At 42.8% G+C, this 17,036-nt stretch overlaps 1 protein-coding gene and 1 long non-coding RNA gene across 4 annotated transcripts in view; one reads left to right on the forward strand and one right to left on the reverse strand.

Moving 5' to 3' along the window:
- Window positions 1–17,036, forward strand: part of DOP1B (DOP1 leucine zipper like protein B) — a 171,527-nt gene that overhangs the window by 179 nt on the left and 154,312 nt on the right. The gene's annotated exons all lie outside the window — the stretch shown is intronic.
- The window catches only part of LOC129644312 (uncharacterized), a 24,319-nt gene continuing 7,283 nt past the window's right edge, over window positions 1–17,036 (reverse strand). Inside the window, exons 2-4 of the long non-coding RNA XR_008710799.1 lie at window positions 10,571–10,646; window positions 6,702–6,810; window positions 1–426 (exon numbers count right to left, since the gene is read on the reverse strand). This is a non-coding gene — a long non-coding RNA (uncharacterized LOC129644312). The remainder of the gene's footprint in view (window positions 427–6,701; window positions 6,811–10,570; window positions 10,647–17,036) is intronic.

A 17,036-nucleotide genomic window follows, 5' to 3' on the forward strand; every position in this document is an offset into this window, starting at 1 on the left:
TATACAGTGAAATGTCAGCCTTCCTATCCCCCGGCTATCCAGTTCTCCCCAAACACACCAGTTTGTTATGTGCCCTTTCAGACACAGTATGTTTCAACATTTTTTACACAAAATGGTAGAGTAATACAGTAGTATAACACCTCCTCCCCAAGAGGCCCACTCCCTAATGCCCAGAACCTAAGAACAGGTTATATTACATGACAACAAACGATTCTGCAGATGTCATTAATGTTAATAAGCATTTTAAGATGGGGAGATTATCCTGAATTATTCGGGTAGGCCAGTGTCATCATATTAATCCTTAAAGATGAGAACCTTCTTAGGCTGTAGTCAGAAGAAAACGTGACTATGGAAGGATAGTCAGAGATGCAATGTTGCTTGCATTGAAGATGCAGGAAGCCAAGGAATGCAGTCCGCCCCTAGAAGCTGGAAAAAGGCAAAAAATAAAAATAAAAAATTTCTTCTTAAACCCTCCAAAATGGAATGTAGCCTGGCTGACACTTGGATTTTAGCCCAATCAAGACTTGCATCTTGACTTGGATCAAGACCATCCCCAAGAAAAATAAATGCAAAAAGGCAAAATGGCTGTCTGAGGAGGCCTTACAAATAGCTGAGAAAAGAGAAGTGAAAAGCAAAGGAGAAAAGGAAAGATGTAAGCATCTGAATGCAGAGTTCCAAAGAATAGCAAGGAGAGATAAGAAACTCTTCCTCAGCAATCAATGCAAAAAAATCAAGGAAAACCATAGAATGGGAAAGACTAGAGATCTCTTCAAGAAAATTAGAGATACCAAGGGAACATTTCATGCAACACACACACACAGAGAAGTCTCTCAGTCATGTCCGACTCTTTGCAACCCCATGGATTGTAGCCCACCAGGCTCCTGGGTCCATGGGATTTTCCAGGCATGAATACTGGAGTGGGTTGCCGTTCATGCAAAGATGGGCACAATAAAGGACAGAAATGGTATGGACCTAACAGAAGCAGAAGATATTAAGAAGAGGTAGCAAGAATACACAGAAGAACTGTGCAAAAAAGAACTTCACAACCCAGATAATCACGATGGTGTGATCACTCACCTAGAGCCAGACATCCTGGATGTTAAAATGTTCAAAATGCTCAAAATTCTCCAAGCCAGGCTTCAGCAATACATGAACAGTGAATTTCCAGATGTTCAAGCTGGTTTTAGAAAAGGCAGAGGAACCAGAGATCAAATTGCCAACATCCGCTGGATCATCAAAAAAGCAAGAGAGTTCCAGAAAAAGATCTATTTCTGCTTTATTGACTATGCCAAAGCCTTTGACTGTGTGGATCACAATAAACTGTGGAAAATTCTGAAAGAGATGGGAATACCAGATCACCTGACCTGCCTCTTGAGAAACCTGTATGCAGGTCAGGAAGCAACAGTTAGAACTGGACATGGAACAACAGACTGGTTCCAAATTGGGAAAGGAGGATGTCAAGGCTGTATGTTGTCACCCTGCTTATTTAACTTATATGCAGAGTACATCATGAGAAATGCTGGACTGGAAGAAACACAAGCTGGAATCAAGATTGCCGGGAGAAATATCAATAACCTCAGATATCCAGATGACACCACGCTTATGGCAGAAAGTGAAGAAGAACTAAAGAGCCTTTTGATGAAAGTGAAAGAGGAGAGTGAAAAAATTGACTTAAAGCTCAACATTCAGAAAACTAAGATCATGGCATCAAGTCCCATCTCTTCATGGCAAATAGATGGGGAAACAGTGGAAACAGTGTCAGACTTTATTTTTCTGGGCTCCAAAATCATTGCAGATGGTGATTGCAGCCATGAAATTAAGACACTTACCTCATGGAAGGAAAGTTATGACCAACCTAGACAGCATATTAAAAAGCAGAGACATTACTTTGTCAACAAAGGTCTGTCTGGTCAAGGCTATGGTTTTTCCAGTAGTCATGTATGGATGGATGTGAGAGTTGGACTATAAAGCAAGCTGAGCACCGAAGAATTGATGCTTTTGAACTGTGGTTTTGGAGAAGACTCTTGACAGTCCCTTGGACTGCAATGAGATCCAACCAGTCCATCCTAAAGGAGACCAGTCCTGGGTGTTCATTGGAAGGACTGATGCTGAAGCTGAAACTCCAATACTTTGGCCACCTGCTGCGAAGAGCTGACTCATTTGAAAAGACCCTGATACTGGGAAAGATTGAGGGCAGGAGGAGAAGGGGATGAAAGAGGATGAAATAATCAGATGGCATCAGTGACTCAATGGACATGAGTTTGGGTAAACTCCGGGAGTTGGTGATAGACAGGGAGACCTGGCGTGCTGTGGTTCATGTGGTAACAAAGAGTTGGACACAACTGAGTGACTGAACTCAGACTTGCATCAGAACTGTAAGATAATAAATTTGTTTTGTATTAAGCCACTAAGTTTGCAATAAACTTCTGCAGCAGCAACAGAAACTAACATACACTCTATATGATACTATGCTTTTGAGGTAAGAGATGTACAGGCCCTGGACTGAGCAGCTGCAGTTGGTCTCCTGCTGATGCTGTGAGATGCATGCCAGCAGGAGCACTGAGCCCTGACTGGGTGCTTTCCTGTGGGTTTTCTGGTCAGACACATGCGCAGAGAAGGCCCTCAGTCTAGGGGAAGGACAAAAGGAGGAAAAGACACCAGCTGGAATCCATCTTGGCTGAGAGATGTGCACCCACATCAGGACCAAATAGGGAATGATTGACCGGAAAAAAATCTGGAAAACTGCGTGGGCGCAGGAGGGCCTAGAGGAGCTATCCCACGTTGAAGGTCAGGAAAGGCGGCGGTGAGGAGATACCCCTCATCCAAGGTAAGGAGCAGTGGCTGCGCTTTGCTGGAGCAGCCATGAAGAGATACCCCATGCCCAAGGTAAGAGAAACCCAAGTAAGACGGTAGGTGTTGCAAGAGGGCATCAGAGGGCAAACACACTGAAACCATACTCACAGAAAACTAGTCAATCTAATCACACTAGGACCACAGCCTTGTCTAACTCAATGAAACTAAGCCACGCCTGTGGGGCAACCCAAGACGGGCAGGTCATGGTGGAGAGATCTGACAGAATGTGGTCCACTGGAGAAGGGAATGGCAAACCACTTTAGTATTCTTGCCTTCAGAACCCCATGAACAGTATGAAAAGGCAAAATGATAGGATACTGAAAGAGAAACTTCCCAGGTCAGTAGGTGCCCAATATGCTACTGGAGATCAGTGGAGAAATAACTCCAGAAAGAATGAAGGGATGGAGCCAAAGCAAAAAGAATACCCAGCTGTGGATGTGATTGGTGATAGAAGCAAGGTCCGATGCTGTAAAGAGCAATATTGTATATGCTACGCTAAGTCACTTCAGTCGTGTTCGACTCTGTGTGACCCCATAGACGGTAGCCTACCAGGCTCCCCCGTCCCTGGGATTCTCCAGGCAAGAACACTGGAGTGGGTTGCCATTTCCTTCTCCAATGCATGAAAGTGAAAAGTGAAAGTAAAGTCGCTCAGTCATGTCCGACTCTTCGCGACCCCATGGACTGCAGCCCACCAGGCTCCTCCATCCATGGGACTTTCCAGGCAAGAGTACTGGAGTAGGGTGCCATTGCCTTCTCTGGAACCTAGAATGTCAGGTCCATGAATCAAGGCAAATTGGAAGTGGTCAAACAAGAGATGGCAAGAGTGAATGTCGACATTCTAGGAATCAGCGAACTCAAATGGACTGGAATTGGTGAATTTAACTCAGATGACCATTACATCTACTACTGCGGGCAGGAATCCCTCAGAAGAAATGGAGTAGCCATCATGGTCAACAGAAGAGTCTGAAATGCAGTACTTGGATGCAATCTCAAAAATGACAGAATGATCTCTGTTCATTTCCAAGGCAAACCATTCAATATCACAATAATCCAAGCCTATGCCCCAACCAGTAACGCTGAAGAAGCTGAAGTTAAATGGTTCTATGAAGACCTACAAGACCTTTTAGAACTAACACCCAAAAAAGATGTCCTTTTCATTATAGGGGACTGGAATGCAAAAGTAGGAAGTCAAGAAACACCTGGAGTAACAGGCAAATTTGGCCTTGGAATATGGAATGAAGCACAGCAAAGACTAATAGAGTTTTGCCAAGAAAATGCACTGGTCATAACAAACACCCTCTTCCAACACAAGAGAAGACTCTATACATGGACATCACCAGATGGTCAACACCGAAATCAGATTGATTATATTCTTTGCAGCCAAAGATGGAGAAGCTCTATACAGTCAACAAAAACAAGACCAGGAGCTGACTGTGGCTCAGACCATGAACTCCTTATTGCCAAAATCAGACTTAAATTGAAGAAAGTAGGGAAAACCACTAGACCATTCAGGTATGACCTAAATCAAATCCCTTATGATTATACAGTGGAAGTGAGAAATAGATTTAAAGGCCTAGATCTGATAGATAGAGTGCCTGATGAACTATGGAATGAGGTTCGTGACATTGTACAGGAGACAGGGGTCAAGACCATCCCCATGGAAAAGAAATGCAAAAAAGCAAAATGGCTGTCTGGGGAGGCCTTACAAAGAGCTGTGAAAAGAAGAGAAGCGAAAAGCAAAGGAGAAAAGGAAAGATATAAACATCTGAATGCAGAGTTCCAAAGAATAGCAAGAAGAGACAAGAAAGCCTTCTTCAGCGATCAATGCAAAGAAATAGAGGAAAACAACAGAATGGGAAAGACTAGAGATCTCGAGAAGAAAATCAGAGATACCAAAGGAACATTTCATGCAAAGATGGGCTCGATAAAGGACAGAAATGGTATGGACCTAACAGAAGCAGAAGATATTAAGAAGAGGTGGCAAGAATACACAGAAGAACTGTACAAAAATGGTCTTCACGACCCAGATAATCATCATGGTGTCATCACTGACCTAGAGCCAGACATCCTGGAATGTGAAGTCAAGTGGGCCTTAGAAAGCATCACTACGAACAAAGCTAGTGGAGGTGATGGAATTCCAGTTGAGCTATTTCAAATCCTGAAAGATGATGCTGTGAAAGTGCTGCACTCAATATGCCAGCAAATCTGGAAAACTCAGCAGTGGCCACAGGACTGGAAAAGGTCAGTTTTCATTCCAATCCCAAAGAAAGGCAATGCCAAAGAATGCTCAAACTACTGCACAATTGCACTCATCTCACACGCTAGTAAAGTAATGCTCAAAATTCTCCAAGCCAGGCTTCAGCAATATGTGAACCATGAACTTCCAGATGTTCAAGCTGGTTTTAGAAAAGGCAGAGGAACTGGAGACCAAATTGCCAACATCCGCTGGATCATCAAAAAAGCAAGAGAGTTCCAGAAAAACATCTATTTCTGCTTTATTGACTATGCCAAAGCCTTTGACTGTGTGGATCACAATAAACTGTGGAAAATTCTGAAAGAGATGGGAATACCAGACCACCTGATCTGCCTCTTGAGAAATTTGTATGCAGGTCAGGAAGCAACAGTTAGAACTGGACATGGAACAACAGACTGGTTCCAAATAGGAAAAGGAATACGTCAAGGCTATATATTGTAACCCTGCTTATTTAACTTATATGCAGAATACATCATGAGAAACGCTGGACTGGAAGAAACACAAGCTGGAATCAAGATTGCCGGGTGAAATATCAATAACCTCAGATATGCAGATGACACCACCCTTATGGCAGAAAGTGAAGAGGAACTCAAAAGCCTCTTGATGAAAGTGAAAGTGGAGAGTGAAAAAGTTGGCTTAAAGCTCAACATTCAGAAAACTAAGATCATGGCATCCGGTCCCATCACTTCATGGGAAATAGATGGGGAAACAGTGGAAACAGTGTCAGACTTTATTTTTCTGGGCTCCAAAATCACTGCAGATGGTGACTGCAGCCATGAAATTAAAAGACGCTTACTCCTTGGAAGGAAAGTTATGACCAACCTAGATAGCATATTCAAAAGCAGAGACATTATTTTGCCAACAAAGGTCCGTCTAGTCAAGGCTATGGTTTTTCCTGTGGTCATGTATGGATGTGAGAGTTGGACTGTGAAGAAGGCTGAGCGCCCAAGAATTGATGCTTTTGAACTGTGGTGTTGGAGAAGACTCTTGAGAGTCCCTTGGACTGCAAGGAGATCCAACCAGTCCATTCTGAAGGAGATCAGCCCTGAGATTTCTTTGGAAGGAACAATGCTAAAGCTGAAACTCCAGTACTTTTTGGCCACCTCATGCGAAGAGTTGACTCATTGGAAAAGACTCTGATGCTGGGAGGGATTGGGGGCAAGAGGAGAAGGGGATGACAGAGGATGAGATGGCTGGATGGCATCACTGACTCAATGGACGTGAGTCTGGGTGAACTCCGGGAGTTGGTGATGGACAGGGAGGCCTGGCGTGCTGGGATTCATGGGGTCGCAAAGAGTCGGACACGACTGAGCCACTGATCTGATCTGATCTGATCTGCCCTAAAGTAAGCAACCTAAGCCACCCCTATGCGACACAACTCATTCTAAGTTTGTCTGTGTGCTCTTTCACATGGATTTTGTTTTTTCTACATGTATTTTTCTTGTAACAAACACTTTTATCTTTTTCACAATCTTGGTCTCTTTGCTGAATTCCTTCTTCAGAGGAGACAAGAACTGAGTCCTTCTTCCAGCTTTTCATTGCCAGAATTACTTTTCTCGTTTAATATATATTGAAGTCTCTTCTCTTTTACTACCTTTAGAGCTGCTGTATTCTTTTTGAGACATTCCCTGGTGACTCAGATGGTAAGGAATCTGCCTGTAACACAGGAGATCCAGGTTCTATCCCTGGGTCAGGAAGATCCCCTGGAGAAAAAAATGACAAACCATTTCAGTATTCTTGCCTGGAGAATTCCACATATTTCTTTTTCAGTTCAGTTCAGTTGCTTGGTCGTGTCTGACTCTTTGTGACCCCATGGACTGCAGTACACCAGGCCTCTCTGTCCATCACTAACTCCTGGAGCTTGCTCAAACTCATGTCCATAGAGCCGGTGATACCATCCAACCATCTTATCCCCTCTGCCGTCCCCTTCTCCTCCTGCCTTCAATCTTTCCCAGAATCAGGGTTGTTTTCAATGAGTCTGTTCTTCCCATTAGGTGACCAAAGTATTGGAGCTTTAGCTTCAACATCAGTCCTTCCTTCCAATGAAAACCCAGGACTGATCTCCTTTTGGATGGACTGGTTGGATTTCCTTGCAGTCCAAGGGACTGTCAAGAGTCTCCTCCAACACCACAGTTCAAAAGCATCAATTCTTCAGAACTCAGATTTCTTTAGAGTCCAACTCTCACATCCATACATGACTACTGGAAAAACCACAGTTTTGACTTGATGGACATTCGTCAGCAAAGTAATGTCTCTGCTTTTCAATATGTTGTCTAAGTTGGTCATAGCTTTTCTTCCAAGGAACAAGCGTCTTTTCATTTAATGGCTGCAGTCACCATCTGCAGTGATTTTGGAGCCGCAAAAACTAAAGTCTGTCACTGTTTCCATTGTTTCCCTGAGGCCCACTTGACTTCACATTCCAGGATGTCTGGCTCTAGGTGAGTGATCACACCATCACAACTATCTGGGTCATAAAGATCTTTTTTGTACAGTTCTTCTGTGTATTCTTGCCACCTCTTCTTAATATCTTCTGCTTCTGTTAGGTCCATACCATTTCTGTCCTTTATTGAGCCCATCTTTGCATGAAATGTTCCCTTGGTATCTCTAATTTTCTTCTCGAGATCTCTAGTCTTTCCCATTCTATTGTTTTCCTCTATTTCTTTGTGTTGATCACGGAGGAAGGCTTTCTTATTTCTTCTTGCTATTCTTTGGAACTCTGCATTCAGATGGGTATATCGTTCCTTTTCGCCTTTGCCTTTCGATTCTCTTCTTTTCTCAGCTATTTGTAAGGCCTCCTCAGACAACCATTTTGCCTTTTTGCATTTCTTTTTCTTGGGGATGGTTTTGATCACTGCCTCCTGTACAATGTCACAAACCTCCATCCATAGTTCTTCAGGCACTCTGTCTATCAGATCTAATCCCTTGAATCTATTTGTCACTTCTACTGTATAATCATTAAGGGATTTGATTTAGGTCATACCTGAATGGTCTTAGTGGTTTTCCCTACTTTCTTCAATTTAAGTCTAAATTTGGCAATAAGGAGTTCATGATCTGAGCCACAGTCAGCTCCTAGTCTTGTTTTTGCTGACAGTATAGAACTTCTATACAGCTTCTTCCATACTAGTCAGTATAATTTTATTTCAAAATAATGATGCAGTCATTCTTAAAGCATGTGTAGATATTACCCTGTAACTGTATAATTCTTCAGGATTCAAATTATAAGACTGACTAGTGATTGCTAGTATACAGTTGCTAAACTCGTTTTCAAAAGTTGAGTTTTTTGCCTTAAATGCACAAACTTTTAAAATATATGTATACATGCAAAGTAAACCAAAATCTCCAAAACAAAGATCTGATTGAAAGGAAGAGGCATTAATTTGGGATTTGTTAGGACTGCAGCCAGGAGATATAGACTCAAGAAGTACTTGACTTGTGTGCTTATAAAGGCAAAAATTGTAAGGCTGCAGTTACATAAGTCATTCATTAAGAATTATGATTGGAGCTGGGGAAAAAAAAAATAAAGGTGCTTGTTAATCAAGGATTGGTTTGGGTCTGAAATGGTTACAAAAATGCAAGGGGAAACCTTGAGACAAAACTGCAGCTAGCAGATGTATCTGTGATTTGATGCTGTTCAGAAAGTTTCATTTCTCAGTGTTGCAGTGATATGTTTGAGCCCAGATGCTCAGTGGTTGCCCAACCCCATTTTGGTTGCGTGAACTGTGATTTCTCCACTATGACTCCCGTCTGTCATCAACAAATAGATAGAGAATGTATTTTCAGTGCTTCCCTGGTGGTCCAGCAGTGAGGACTCCAAGCTTCCCATGTGGAGGGCATGGGTTCAATCCCTTGTTGAGGAAGTTCCACATGCCACGCAGGAGAAAAAAAAAAATTCTTCAGGTTTAGTGTTCAAAAATTTAAAAAGGTGCAGGGGGAGCAGAGTTCACCTAATCTTTAACTAATGATTGACTCAAATTATTTTGGGACTGTCAGTCTGGGGAGTCAGACAACTTTCCCCCAGTAGTACTGAGCCAAGCCTGTTCCATGATCCCTGACCCCTATTCATACTCTTTGTAGTCTCCTCCCACACAGGACCAGATCTAATCTGTGTGACCAATAGCCATGGAAAGTAAATGTATGTAATTTATGAAACTAGGTCATAAAAGACCTTATTTCATAGCAAATAAATGGGGGAAAAACAATGGAAACAGTGACAGATTTTATTTTCTTGGGCTCCAAAATCCCTACGGACAGTGACTACAGCCACAAAATTAAAAGATGATTGCTCCTTGGAAGAAAAGCTATGACAAATCTAGGCAGCATATTAAAAAGCAGAGACATAACTTTGCCAACAAAGGTTTGTATAGTCAAAGCTATGGTTTTTTCAGTAGTCATGTATGGATGTGAGATTTGGACCATAAAGAAGGTTGGGCACCAAAGAACTGATGCTTTTGAACAGTGGTGCTGGAGAAGACTCTTGAGAGTCCCTTGGACAGCAAGAAGATCAAACCAGTCAATCCTAAAGGAAATTAAACTTGAATATTCATTGGAAGGACTAAGGCTGAAGCTGAAGCTCCAAAACTCTGGCCACCTAATGTGAAGAACTGACTCACTGGATAAGACCCTGATGCTGGGAAAGAATGAAGGCAGGAGTTGGGGACAGCAGAGGATGAGATGGTTGGATGGCATGACCAACAAAATGGACGAGTGTGTGCAAACTCCGGGAGATGGTGAAGGACCAAGGAAGCCTGGTGAGCTGTAGTCCATGGGGTTGCAAAGAGTTGGACACAACTGAGCAGCTGAACAACAACAACAAAAGATACTTAAGCTTCTGTCTTTCTCACTGTCCCCTGGATCAGTCACTCTGGAGGAAGCCAGCAGTTACATCTTGAGGATGCCCAAGGAGCCTACAGAAAGGTCTACTTGGCTAAGAAGTGAAGCCTCCAACTAAGAACCATATGAGCCAACAACCTTGGAAGGGATCCTCCAGCTGAGGTCGGGCCTTTAGAAGATGCACCCCAGCTGGCATCTTGACTGCAACCTCATGAGCCTTGAGCCAGAACTACCCAGCTAAGCCATTACCAAATTCCTCAACTATGGAAACTATGGGAAAACAAATGTTTCTTGATTTAATCACTAGGTTTGAGTAATTTGTTACAGAGCAAAAAGTTACTAATACACAGCTTTAATTTTAAAAACGAAATTGGCTACGGGGATCTGTATCTGAAGACATCTGTTTAGATAAGCTTCACAGGTGGCTTAGTATTAAAGAATCCACCTGCCAAGCAAGAGACCTGGGTTCGATCCCCGAGTCGGGAAGATCCCCTGGAAAATAAAATGGCAACCCACTTCAGCATTCTTGCCTGGGAAATCTTATGAACAGAGGACACTGGCGGGCTACAGTCCATGGGGTTGCAAAAGAGTTGGACACGACTTAGTGACTAAATAACAACAAAAATAAATTACTTGAGGTATTGAAGATTTTCACAGCTTCACAAATTGGATATTTCAAAACATAGTTCACATCAATCATTTCTTAGCGCTGTAAAACAAATTTTTAAATTAAACATATGAAAAAATAGAATGTTGAAATGTTTTACTTGGTTAAAATTCTGAAAGTTTGACAATTTTTATAATTGTTTATAATTTTTAAAAACTGACTTCTAAAGTCATAGTCTATAATGCCTATTGCATCAATTTTATTATGCTCAATGCCTTTAGGAATAAACATTTCTATGAACAAAAAATTCATTATAAAATCCCATCAAAAATCACACTTGCTAAATGTAAAGTTCAAAACCCGATAAGATACTACAATACAAATAAACCTTGAAACATAATGTTAAGTGGAAGAAGTTACTCACAAAAGAGCACATATCTTATTATTCCATTCATATGAAATGTTCCACATAAGCACAACTACAGACAGAAAATAGGTCAGTGGTTGCCTAGGGCTTGGGGGAAAGGATGTAATTCCTAATGGGTATGGGATATTGGGGGGTTCATGAAGCTGTTACAAACCTGTGGTGATGGTTGCACAATTCCTTGAACACATTAAAACCATTGAACTGTATGCTTTATATGGGTGCATTGTTCAGTATGTGAATTACCACTTAATAAAGCTGGGGGTTTTTTAAAGGGAAGATTCAAAGATGAGATGCTAAATAGCAGAAGATAAATATATCTTTTGACAGCAGCACAAAGATTCTTTCTCAAGGAATATAAAGTCTCTGGAAAATGATTGCTAAAGAATCTTCTCTTCTGTAGACCTCTGGTAACTGGGAATACCCATCATCAACTAAAACAGAGAGGAGCAGAAAGCAGTGAGACAGCTGTGAACGCACATCAGTGTGGCTCCCAAGATGCTTTCAAGTCATCTTTCAAAAGGGGTCCCCAAGCATAGCTCTACAATACAGCAAACCTCCTGTTATAAAACAATCAGCTGCATTGTTAAATGCTGAGAGCAGGAACTCCATTAAAGATTAGCTATCATTTTTTTAAAAGCCAAGAAGGGAGGGAAGGAAAAAAAGTTTTAACAAACCAATAAAGCTCTAGTTTGAGACATTTAGTATCAGATAATAAATAACAGAAAAGATATTACATACACTTTCTATGATAGAAAAAAGTATGACTATAAAAGCAAATTACAGCAAAACTAAATGTTAAAATTGTAGGCAAGAATCCTTATTTGTGATAAGGGTTGATCAGAACTAAGTCATTGATTAGACTAATTGAAATGAATCCACAGAAAGGTTAAAGATACTGTAGTAGGTTGGCTGGTGGCTGCACAAAACTCATGTCTGCCCTCCACTTCAGAATGCGACTCTATTTGGAACCAGTGTCTTTACAGATGAAATTAGTTCCAGTGAGGTCAGACTGGGTTAGGGCATGTCCTAAATCCAATGAGTGGAGTCCTCAGAAGAAGAGGACAGGACACACAGAGATACGTGGGAAAGAAGGCCATGTGAGGATGGGGACAGGAATGAGAGAGATCAGGCCACAAGCCAAGGAATTCTAAGGAGCGCTGCCAACTACCAGAAGCTGGAAGAGAACAGAAAGGATTCTTTACTACAGCTTTGGGAGGGACTAGGGCCCTGACAACACCTTGAGACAGGTCTTCTGGCCTCCATAAATGTGATAAAATCAATTCCTGTTGTTTAAAGCCTGGCAGTTGGTGGTGCTTCATTATGAGACCACAGGGAACAGATACACTTGCCATGAAGTGTAGCCACCAGACCACCAGAGGGCACTGTCTACCACCAAACGTGGACCCAGTAGCCACTATACTTCATCAGGTTTATAGAGAAACACACATAGTGTTCAAGTTACACTTTTCAATAATGGTAAGCAAGTTAAAATGTATCCCTTAAATAATTTAAACTTTAACCAACTTTCTGGATAGCCTGTGACCTTTCCAAGAACTTGACTGGGAGCTGCTTTTCAAGAACATCCTTGTTTGGCAGTCATTTCATGTCCCCAGGAGGTTCTCTGTAGGACAAATTTCACCAACAATTTCCCTTTCAGGAAGAGATGCGTATTTTAAATTTCCATAGACAGGGTCTAATTCCTCTCCAAGAAAGTAACACTAAATTACATACTCACTAGAAATGCACAAAATTGGCTGGTTTTCCAGTATTTCCAATATTTTCCAGTATTTCCTCGGCAATACTGATCTAGAACCAGCAGTGACATGCACCCCAAGAACAGGACTAAGGGCCTGAGACCCACATTTCTCAGCTCTGGTACTTCACCAGCCTGATGGTACTAAAGATCCCCAGCCTCCCCTAAATGCTTCTCCAGCCAGGCATTGGCACACTGATTTCTTTTGGAGAAAGGCCTAGAGCTCAGCCTTTCCAACACCACACAGGACTGGCTCACACACCTCCCCGGGGAGATGGTGTTGCTCCAAATTAACGATGTTTACAATAAACATCACCCTTCTCCCTGGTTCACTGTGAACACAGAGGCCAGAAACGAATGCCAGGGCACCAAAGGGACAGGCACCACGGTGGTGACTCAAGAACAGCCCTCTCACCATGCACATGCATTTGACTAATACTTGACAGGAATCTGCACCAGAGAAAACAGTCTCTTCAATATATGGTGCTGGGAAAATTGATTATCACATGTTTAAAGAAATGAAACTACACTCTTATCTTCTACCACTCAAACATTAACTCAAATGAATTAAAGACTTAAATGTTAGACTAGTAACCATAAAACTGCTAGGACAAAACACAGGAAAAACCTCCTTAAAATGGGTCTTGACAATGATTTTGTTGGATTTGAAACCAAAATCACAAAGCAACAACAACCAAAAAAAGAAAAAAACAAGTGGACTTGTTTCAAACTGAAAAGCTTTTGCACAGCAAAATAAACCATCAACAAAGTAAAAGGAAAACCTACTAAATAGAAAAAAAAAAATTTGGAAATCATGTAGCTTATAAGGGATTAATATCCAAAAATATATAAAGAATTCATACAACTCAATAGCAAAAAACAATTCAAGGTTTAAATGGTTAAAAGACCTGAATGGACCCTTTTTTTGTTGTTGTTGTTGTTAAGACATACAAATAACCAACAGGTTCATGGGAGGTGCTCAACAACATGAATTACCAGGAAACTACAACTCAAAATCGTGAAATATTGCCTCTCACCTGTTAGGATGACTGTTATCAAAAAGACAAGAGATAACAAAAGCCAGAGAGGCTGTGGAGAAGAGGGAACTCATACCCTATTGGTACAACTATGGAAAAAAGTATAAAGTTTCCTTTAAATTAAAAATAGCTCTACCATATGATTCAGCAATTCTACTTCTTGGTATTCATCCAAAGGAAATGAAAACACAATCTCAAATAGATATGTGCACTCCCATGTTCATAGCAGCACTGTGTATAATAGCAAAGGCATGGAAACAACCTAAGTGTCCACTAATAGATGAACGGATAAAGATGTGGTGCATATATTGTGGAAGACCATTCAGCCACAAAAAAAGAAGGAAATCCTGTGATTTGTGACAACATGGATGAACTTGAGGGAGTTAGGCTAAGTGAAATAAATCACAAGGAGAAAGAAAAATACTATAGGATCTCACATGTGGGATCTAAAAATACAGACTCAGAATAGAGACTGGAGGTTGCCCGATGGTTGGGGGGAAAGGTGAGGAGGGTCAAAAAGGTACAAAGCTCCAGTTAAAAGATAAGTAAGTCATGGAATGTATAGCATTGATGACCACAGTCAACATTGTGCTATTCATCTGAAAGTTGCTAGGAGAGTACATCTTAAAAGTTCTCATCAATAGAAAAATTTTGTAGCTATATAAAGTGATAAGCTGGTAACCATATTTAGTGTGGTGATCATTTTCAATATACATATATCAAATCTTGCAGGAAACCTTAAACTTACACTATATCTCCATTATATCTCAATACAGCTGGGAAAAAATCATGACCCTCCAAAATGGTTTAATAGGAATATGAGAGGAATGGACCTGCCGGTGGCTCTGACATTGGTACCAGTCAAGACAGTAATGTAGTGGGGAAATCATTAAACTGGTCATCTGAAGACTTGCTTCCAGTTCAGGGAGATACAAGCAGTGAGAACATTCAGAGGCCTTAATTTCCTCATGTGCAAAAAACTGGTTTGGACCAGATGATTCTAGATCCTAGCAAGTATTCTACTTCAAGAATGAAATATAATGAGCACATCCATGTTCATTGCAGGGTTATTCACAAAAACCAAGAGCTGGAATCAACCTAAGTATCCATTGACAGTTAAACAGATAAAGAAAGTGTGGTCTCTACATACTGTGGAATATTACTCAGCCTTAAAAAGGAAATCCTATCATACACTAAAACCTGGGTGATCCTTGAGGGCATTAAGTTAAATGAAATAAGCCAGTCATACAAAGAAATACTTAGATTCCACTTTGTGAAGTATCTAAAGTGGTCAGATTCATAAAAACCAAGTAGAATGTTGTTACCAGAGTCTGGAAAGAAGGGAAATAGGAAGTTGTTGGCTAAGGGGTATAGATTTCTTCCAGTTACGCACCTTGAAAAAGTGTTAGAATCTGCTCCACAGTAATCTGTTCCACAGTAATCGGCATATAGTTAACACTGCTGTACTGGACTTTTAAATAGTGAAGATGGTATATTTTATGCTCTGTGTTCCTCACCGCCATAAAGAATAGGCGTCCCATACCTGCTTGCTTGCCTTCTCCCTGCTGGTCAAGCCCTGCAGGGACCTGGGATGGCTCAGCACTCAGACACCTAGCACAGGGGAGAGGAGGGTGAGGTTGCAGTGAAGTCCAGGAGCATTGCCTGCGTTATCCAGCCCAAGTGTGCGTGCCCAACACACAGTGACACAAAACAGCACCAAAACATCAGAGTCTGGAGCCAAGAAAGGATAACTGCAGGGCCATGCAAGGAGATGGGTGCCTCACATCCTAATATCTCTGAACTTCTGAAAGGTTTCAGCAAAGGCCTTTTATAGGAAAGTTGAGGGAGGGGCCTGATTGCAAACTTCTTGGATCTTTGTCCTTGAGGTCAGGTAAGGGTCAGGTCACAATGTAGCTGTAAACCTCCACCAAAACAAATGTCATTCTCTGTCCTGACAAGAAGGGGCAAGGCCTCAAGGCTCAACCTTTGCCCTCCTGGGTATAGGCCTGGCTAAAAGGAGGGGGTCCCTGGCCCAGCACCCAGTCTGGGTCTTCCTACCAGTGCCCAGGCCCAGCTAGGAGGCAGATCTCAGATGGCAGTGCCCTCAGAATGGGTCCCCAGGCCCTGTACAGCTGTCATCACGGAAGGGACAGGTGCCCTCAGCTGTTCACTGAAACTGGAGAGAATCAATTGTACAAGATCAATAGGAACAAACACATGTTGCAGCAAATACCAGTCAGGTTGGTTTCCTGCTCACAACTGCCCTTCCTAGAGAACAGCCCCAACCACAGAGGTGGACCTGAAGTAATGATGTGCAAAGTCCTTGCAACTTAACCCTGACCTCTGGCCTCCTGGGGTAGACACTGAGCTAAACTGTCACAGGTTTTGAAACTGAATGGAGAGACTGAAACTGTTTGAAGCTGTCACCTTCTTGGCCATGGCATTTACTCCAGTTGTGAGGTCTCCATGACTGTGACCCGCGGAGACAGCCCCCCATGAGGTCACAGATGTGGAGATGGGGGAGAGGTTCTCTGCTTCTTCAAGGTCTGTGCCCAGCCAGTGAGCTCTGTAGGACACAGCCCTAAGGCTGTCCCCACTGGCCCCGTGGGGGGCCTGGAGAGCCCCGGGGAGAAAGCCCAGACCTGCCTCTGTCCTGACAAGAAAGGACCAGGTCCCACCACACAACCGTCACCCTCTGAAGTCCCGGTCCTGGCTAAAAGGAGGCAGAGCTCCGTGGGCAGCTCCGTCAGGGCCAGGTTCCCAACCCTGCTCAGCCATCATCTCTGAGGGAGCCAAGAGCCCAGGACCCAACTGGCCCTCAGGCTCCTCAGGCCAAGCCCCGCAAACTGCATCCTATGAGCCCTGCTGCTGCCATTACATCACAAGGGGGCAATGAGGAAGAGGTTTATGAACCACTCAAGGTCTGGGCCCGGCCAGAGAGTGGCCTTGGCGAGGGCCCTGGAACCCTGCAGGAAACAGCCCCTAGCCTGTTCCCTGGGCCCCCCAGCTCACCCACTGGCCAGGTGAGCTGGTGGGTCCTGGAGAGAAGACCGGGATTCCCCTCTTACCTCACTCTCCACCTGAGGACCGCCGCTGGGAAAACCACAGACTTTTGGCTGAAGGCACGCAACAGGTGCTTTCTTGACGGTTGCTTGCTTGGAGCGAGTGGCCCACTGTGGCAGCCAACCAAAGGCTGAGCAGGCCCACTAACGGTCACCCATCGACGGTTGCTCACTTGGGGGAGGGGCCCACCGTGGCAGCCAACCAAAGGCTGA

The sequence above is a fragment of the Bubalus kerabau genome, chromosome 2 (genome assembly GCF_029407905.1).
Source record: "Bubalus kerabau isolate K-KA32 ecotype Philippines breed swamp buffalo chromosome 2, PCC_UOA_SB_1v2, whole genome shotgun sequence".
Taxonomy (NCBI): domain Eukaryota; kingdom Metazoa; phylum Chordata; class Mammalia; order Artiodactyla; family Bovidae; genus Bubalus; species Bubalus kerabau.